We start from the raw sequence: 7844 nt of genomic DNA on the forward strand, positions 1-7844 counted from the left end.
CTCAGAAAATGAAGCAGCAGTGACCCATGGCCCCAGGTGCTCAGGCTGCTGGACCACCACAAATGACAGAATTTACTACCTATCGACCATACACCCAGGCGGAACTGGTGGACTTGGCAAACATTTCCACCAGAAACTCGGGGAACCCTTGGCAGCCTGGCTGCTATGTTTAGGGGACTGGGGGTGGATGGGTTATTCGCACAGCACAAGAGACGGAAAGACTGGCCTCCGTGACTTTACACTCATCCTTGTGACAGAGGCTGCAGAACAGCCGATGGTATTGCCAGGGTGACCACACCCTCTGGGAATGGATAATGGCTGCCATATGGACAGTCTGGGCTGATGCAGGAGACGTGCCAGACACAGTAAGCGGATGACAGACATACGCCAAGCTGGTACAGGTACTTCAGGAATTGGGGATGTGGCAGGCCATGTTTAATGTGAATACCTGTGATCCTGATGACAAATGTTTCACAGCAGAGATGAGAGACTTGAATGACCCCTTGTCCTCATTTGGATCCCTCCTGGGAGTTCTAGCACCCTATGTAGGACGTCAGCTACACGACATCACAAGAATGATAGCCAGCTTGGGTGAAGTAGAGAGCCAGCGCTCTCAAACTCAGAGAAAACGGGTAGTTATTGAAAAGTCAAAAGGAATGTCAAGGAGGGAAAGGAAGCCTCTTGGCATCACAGAACCTATTAAAGTCACCCGTAACCAAATGTGGACAGATTTAGTGAAAGCAGGTGTAGATAGCACTAAAATACACGCACAGCCCAATGCATATTTGTTGGAATTATGGCAGCAGCTGCAAGACCAGAGATTGACGCCCATGAGAAGGACTGCTGGTCAGCAGAGCCTGCAAGCTCCAAGCCTCAGGTGTGTGCCCTGCGCCTGGAAGACCACTTGCTGCCAACCCCATCCTGGGTGATGGCCTGATCACCTTCAAGTAGGGTGAGGGCCAAGGAACCTGCCCACAGGGAACAGGTGGGGACCAGAGGCCACATGTGGAGCTTGCCATCCACTGGTCCCCGACTAACGTGCAAAGTGTTTTAGCTCTGGTAGACACAAGAGCACAATGTACTCTGCACTATGGAAATCCAGGAAGATTTCATGGGTCTACTTGTTTTATTGATGGCTATGGAGGCCAGACTGTCAAGGTGACAGCAGTGAGACTATCTCTGCGGATTGGGCGATTACCCCCGAAAGAGTATAAAGTATATGTATCGCCCATTCGCCCATCCCGGAGTACATCCTGGGGGTGGATGTACTACATGACTTATGGCTAGAGACCACAGCTGCAGTGTTTCGCCTTACGGTGCGTGTGGTAAAGGCAGTGGTGAGAGGACACGCTAAGCCTCCGCCCATACAACTGCCAGTTCCTAGGCGAGTGACTCATACCAAGCCATATTGGTTGCCTGCAGGCTACAGGAAATTACGGGCACAATAGCAGAACTGGAGAAAGCGGGCATTGTGCGCACTACCCACAGCCCCAATAATTCTCCCCTGTGGCTGGTGAAGAAGCCTGATGGCTCTTGGCGCATGAGGGTAGATTATCACTCGTTAAAAAAGCTAGTTCCCGCCTTGCATGCTGCAGTGCCTTCGGCAGCAGATTTGGTGGGTCACCTGCTGGTGCCAATAAATGTCTTTTGCCACTAGGTTGGTACCTCACCTGGACTAACTTGTGTTCTGTTGTATTTTGTTGTTATATTGTGATGTGTACTATTTACTATTGTGGGCCATGGCTGCATTGTTTATGTTTGCTAAGAAAAAAAAAATTGTATATATGTAGATTGTCTGGCAGAAAACCCTGAGGGGGTGGACTGTAGGGTAAGGTAAAAAGTATCAGGCTTTTCTGCCCTCCCGCCATTAGGAGAGATGACGGAACCCTGCGGGCCTGAACGCAGGCCTGATGGCGGCACCTGGAGTAGGGTGGGGGTGCAGTGTCGAGGGTGGAGGAGAACAGTGGTCTCCTCCCATGACACCTGACCCTACCCCTCCCAGTCAAGCCAGGGCACCAGCCTAGGTCACTCACCCTCAGGCAGCTCCTCCATGGGCTTTATGGACTCCAGCCAGTTCCTATGGACATGTGCGACAAACTCAATGTTGCGGGTGCGCTTTAAACTGGATTCTGCTCTGGGTGGGATCCCACTCTGGGCGGAGGGAGGCCAGTTGCTGAAATGCGCTCCCCTGGGCCTCCTCAGTTACCTGGACACAGAGCACCTTCTGGGAGCAAACAGACACACCTGCTGGGTAGCACTGAACTGTGGCAAGAGGGAGCGGCCATGACTCTCAGGGTCCCACCACCATCCAGGCTGGTCCTGGTGTAGACATCACGCACCTCCTGGGTGGGCCAGAACCTCGTTCCTTGAGCACGCACACACTCACTCTCACCGCTCGCAGACCTGCACTCATCGGGGAGAGGGAGGGGTGGAGTCATCAGAGCCCTGGTGTGGCCTGACCTGTCCCCAGGGCCCCCCTAGTTACCTCAGGGGCAGTGCTGCCTGTTGGCCTGAGATGTCGACACAGGCACCTCATGCCTTTCAGCAGAGTGCGACATGCGTTTGGGGGACCTCTTTTTGGGCCACTGTGGGGGGACGTGGGCAAACAGCAAGAAAACATGGTGCCCGGCCAGGACCTCCAGGCACGTGAGCTGGGTTGTCTTTGTGTTCAGAACCCAGCTGCCTGGGGACCAGGGTTCCGAGTTCTGTGCCGTGGCATCTCTCGGAGGTAATGTCACTTTCTGGGTCCCCTTCCCTGGATTTCCTGCTCAGATAGATTCTACCAGGTACCCCCATGGCAACCTGGGCCACTTCCTATTTGCCCTCCATGCCAGGTCCAGTCCACAACACTGACAGCAGCACAGCCTCCCGAACCCTTGGTTGGCGAGATGTAGCCAGGGCCCCTGCTGGGCACTCTGGTCTCTGGCTGCCGACCTGGCTCATCCTCCCTGCCAGGGAGCAGGCCATGCAGCGTCGGCAACCTCAGGCTCCCGTCTCCTATGGGCCCAGAGGAGCTCCAGATTGTGCAGCCTCTCCCTTGGGCGGTCCTGGGGAGTGGGCGACTCCTCTCTGCTGCCCTTGGAGGGGAGGCTGGTATCAGGCTCACAGCACTTGGAGGGTCCCATCCGAGAAAGGGCACCTGCACACGCCTCACCCAGGCCTAGCCAGCCCTGCTGGGGGCAGAGTCATCTCCCACCCGATGTGCCTGTTCTCCTGCAAAGTGGAATCCACCCAAACTCAGCCCTGCTCCTCTCTGGCTGTGCCCTATAGGGGTCTTGTGGGCCCGAATCAAAGTGCCAGGGCCACACACATCCTGCGAGTGCCGGCCACAGTGTTCTCAGGGCGCCCTCCTTGCTCACAGATGTCTGCTGACCCTGCACTGTAGTTTTATTTCCTTAGGGCTGGGTTACGGTTGGATGATGAGGCCCGAGGCATGGAGTGTCCACTGCTACAGTGATTAGCTCCTTGCTGTCCTGTCCACGCTAGCTGGCTCTCCCTTTCTTCTGTCTCTGTGTTCCTCTGACTCTGATTTTCTCTCTGCCTTTTGGTCTGTCCTCAGCTCCTTCTCTCTGTTTGTGCCAGTCCTTCTCTTCATGCCCATTTCTGCCCCAGTGTTCTGTGTCCCCCTGTGTTTCTCTCTGGGTTCCCCCAGTGGTGCTGACTCTAGCTCAGCTCCCCTAGGTGATCAGACAGTCCCCAGGCCCTGCGGCATCCCCGTGAGAACAAGTTGGAGATGCCAGGGTTCTTCTGCCCGTCGGGCAGAGTTCATACAGCTGAGGGACTGGAGGAACAGGGTTGCTGGGAGGGGAGGACTGGGTGTGCCCTGTGCTCTCCAGTGAGGGCAGTGAGAGTGAGTGAGGGGATGAGTGCACCCCATGGGGACAGAGGCCCTTCCTGGCTCCAGGTTGCCTGAATGTTGATGAAAATGATCTGGACGGCCACATTCCATGTTGCGTGTGAACAAACTGGGCACTGGGAGGAGACGCTGAATTTGGCCCTGGAGTCTGAGGTAAGGTTTTGTTGATGGAACCTCCATCTATTTTTTTTTTTTTTTAGATTTATTTGTTTATCCAAGAACTGGGGTATGGTCAGAAGCGCGGGAGGGTGGGAGAATTCATCAGAGCCACAGTGGAGAGCAGAACAGGCAGACTGACAAAGTACACTGCTGGGGGAAGCAGCAGGCAGCAGGAAAGGTCTGCGTGCCATGTGGGACCCTTGCTAGGCAGACGTGATCGAACTGGCTCTATAGAGGCTGAGGGCAGATTTGCAACTGCTGTGCCACCTGGGAGGCCCCGATGGAACCTCCATCTAAACGCATGGGTTGAGCTATCACGAAGCATAGAACCTGAACAGACGGCCTGCTGGGAGGAACGGGACAGCTCTGTGCTCTGGCTGTTCTGGCCACAGTCCAGGCACCAGCCCTGAGGGCTGTTGACCCAACAGGCAGATTGACTGAATTACACTGCTAAGGGGAACTGTGGGCAAGACATGTGGGGTCTGCTGCACCATAGATGGGTTTTCTCCCTGGCCTGGGCTCGACTCAGGACTCAGCCGTGACAGTGCTGAGACTTTACCCCTAGGCCAACATGGAGGTCCAACCAACCCAAATGGACAGATACCATGTATGTTACCTCGACTGTGGGGTGGGGATGATCCCAAAGTCACCATTTATTTGGTTCCTTCCCTGGGAATCCCCAGGCAACAATGGGAACAGAGGTGGCAGGCAGGTGAAGGCATCATGGCCTGAGAGGGCTGGGCAGTAGTGGTTTGGCTAAATGGTTCCCACTGAGGAGTTGGTCGTCTGCAAGGCAACAGTGAGGAGGAGGCCAGCCCTGTGAAGGGAATGGACATCAAAGGAGTGGACAGCTTGGGTGAAGTGAAAACAACTTTATTAGCATTTGTGCAGTGAACAAGAAACCTTGGAGGAGATACATGAAAATAACTAGAAATGAATTAGGAGACCAAGATTTGGAACTACAAGAGTAGGGCCAGGTGTCTGTGGGTAGAGGCCTTGTATAACTTAAAGGAGGGCATGTAGCTAGAGAGTTGGAGAGGAGAAGTTGGGGGTGCAGCAGTGCTGAATGGTCAGCTGCCCCTGATGTGGACAGGCAGGACAAGGGTGCGGAGCTGGGTCCCTTGAGGGGTGGTGTCAGGTGAGCACCCTCGGCTTGTGCTATGGATCCCTGCAGAGCCTGCTTCCCCAGGCAGGCTGCTGTTGCCTTAGCTCCCTCACTTTAACCTGCAGGAAGCTGGCCAGGGCTGCATCCTCCCGCAGGCCTGATGTGAGCTCAGGATCGCCTGCACAGGCTGCATTCTCCTGGGCATGGCCTGGCTCTCCCAGCGAGGGTAGGGTGAGCTCAGCACCATCCTCATGGGGTGCAGCATCCTGGTCATTGTCTGGTTCCTCCAGCAGTACTCCTCTTGCCTCAAAATCCTCAAAGAAGTGAGCAGGATCCTAAGTCAGAGGCCTTAATCAGAGACATCCTGCAGGGGAGGAGGCAGTAGAAGGACCAGAGGGTGGGAGGGAGGATCACAGGGGACTGAGGTGATGGTGCTCGGGTGCCTTGCAGAAGGAAACTCTAGGGGACTATATCTGATGGGTTGGGGGGAAGCAAATAGTGTGTATAAGTGAAAAGTGAAGTAAAAAATAAAAAAAAGAAGACTAAAAAAAAAATACAATCAAGCCTGCAGGATCGTCCTTCTGTTTTGGCTTCTCCAGCACTGGGGGTGTGAACTGCCCACACTGGGCAGCTCCTGAAACATCCTGGCCTATACCTGTATCCCACAGTGGGGCTGCTGTGAACACACCACTGCCAGCATGCCCTGCTGGGGCCTGGCTAGGGCCTGGCTAGGGCCTGGCTCCCCACAAACAGGTGGTATGAACTTGTGCCCAACAGGTTGTCCTGCAGGTTGCAGGTCCTGGCCTGGCTCCCCAGCAGGGTCTGGTGAGTGACCCCTGAATGCAGGGGGGGTAAGGCCAGTACCCCCACTGCCGCTCTGAGTCCTCAGTCACACCCATGGGTGGGTACAGCCCTGGTCTTCCTGTCCCAAAGTACAGCCACAGGCTGCTAGAGGCAGAGGGATGAGGTGTCCTCACGGTCAGGGGTTGGGCTTGGGTCTGCAGCCTCACTGGGCCCTAGGCTGGCTTTCATCAGCAGCGCCCCACCTGCTGCACAAAGCCCAAGGGGATCAGAGGATTGGCAGTGTGTTAATGAGTCCCTCCGGGTGCCGGCACCCCACGACATCCCTTGCCTATGTTCTTGTTGACCTCTGGGGGGATCCTCATGATCTTCTGGTGAGATCCTGCCAGGAGCCTCTGATACAGATAAGAAAATTGCGGCTCAGACAGAGGAAGCAGCTTGTCCCAGAGCCACTGCTGATCAGCTGGCCGAGTCAGCATTTGAAACAAAGTCCGCTGCATTCCCAAGCCAGTGGCCTGATGTCCATTATTGCCAAACCCAAGAAACGCAGCGGAAGATAACCCTTATGTCCCCTGCCCTCAGATAAGTGATCTGGGTGCAAAGGCGTGTTATGATTCACCCAGGGCCATACAGCAGGGAAGAGCGGCAGGCCGCTCTGAACTCTAGTCCTGCCGTAATCTTGATGCCACAGGGGGACTAAACTTGCCGTGCCAGCCTTGGGGAGGGTGCCCTCACTTTGAGCCTCAATATGTATCTCTGCTGGGACAAACGTGTCCTTCACATCCTGTGGGCTGCTGGGTTCTGGGTCCCAGAAGTGGCATCATCTCAGGGCTGTCACCGTGAAAAGGGCTGTGACTGGGCAAGGTGCCAGGGAGGCGCTGGTTGTCCCTTCCCCTCCACAGCCACAGGATAAAGGGTTCAGGGGAGCTTGAGAAGCCTGTCCCTCCCTGGGTGGCACTTGGGGCAGATCACCCCAACTTGATGAAACAACTTGGTCCTCATGAAGTCTGAGGGAGAGGGTGTGAAAGGGGCCGGGGGGGTGGTTCAGGACAGCAATGGGGGGCAGAGTGTCTCAGGGACAGTAGCTTCTAGAACGGTGGTTCTCCATTGTTCACCAGGGAGCATTTGCAAAGTCTGAGGTCCACAGCTTAGTGGCTGAGTGCTACTCAACCTACTGGCCAGGCTGGGTAGGTAGGGGCCAGGGAAGCTGCCCAACATCCTACAGGGCACAGAAGAGCTCCCACAACTGAGCATCATCTGGCCCTCAATGTCATCGGTGTCAAAGTTGAAAAACCCTTTTCTAAAGCAAGCTCCACGCGTCCTTCGCCTCCTCCAGCCTGGGTGGCTCCTACAGCTGGGCTGGGCCGCCATTTGCCAGAGGTGCTCTGCCAGGTGGTATGTGTGGGAGAGGAAGGGGTCCAGCTGTACTCCAAATTCTTAATTAAATTAGATCACATTACTGTCCTGCTCGGAACCTCCTGGGTCTCCCAGTGCTCCTCTGACAAAATCTAAACCCCTTTCCGTGGCTGCAGGCCCTGGCCCGGCTGACCTTCCAGCCCACTGGCTGCCTCCCCCAGTGCACACCTCTAGGTCTGTTGTCCTTAAGCACAGCCTGGCACTGGCAGGAATGTTCCTCCTTGCTCTCCTCAGGGCGGGCGCCTCTCTCCTCCCTTGTCTCCTCAGTGGGGCCTCTCCCAAACCCCCTGTGAGAGGCAGCCAAGCTCCCACCCCGCCCTTGTCCCGATCACGCTGGCCGGCCTCACCATCTGCTCGATGGACACTCCACACGGGCAGGCTCTCCGCTGGTTTCATTCTCTGCGTACCAACCGTTCTGGCACATTTTCATTACTGCTAGTATCTGCCTGAATCCTTATGTGAATTTTCTTATTTTCCAGCTTTCCTGTCTGCCTCCCCAACTACAGA

The 7844-nt window shown here is 55.5% G+C and overlaps 1 long non-coding RNA gene across 1 annotated transcript; it reads left to right on the forward strand.

Annotated features, from left to right (window-relative positions):
- Positions 1-2750: 2750 nt before the first annotated feature.
- On the forward strand, positions 2751-7844 carry LOC129146188 (uncharacterized). The gene is made up of 3 exons (XR_008552705.1): positions 2751-2786; positions 3905-4009; positions 7817-7844. It is a non-coding gene; the product is annotated as an uncharacterized LOC129146188 (long non-coding RNA).

This window comes from Talpa occidentalis, unplaced genomic scaffold, assembly GCF_014898055.3.
Source record: "Talpa occidentalis isolate TD23 unplaced genomic scaffold, MPIMG_talOcc4v2.1 talOcc4.18, whole genome shotgun sequence".
Lineage (NCBI taxonomy): Eukaryota > Metazoa > Chordata > Mammalia > Eulipotyphla > Talpidae > Talpa > Talpa occidentalis.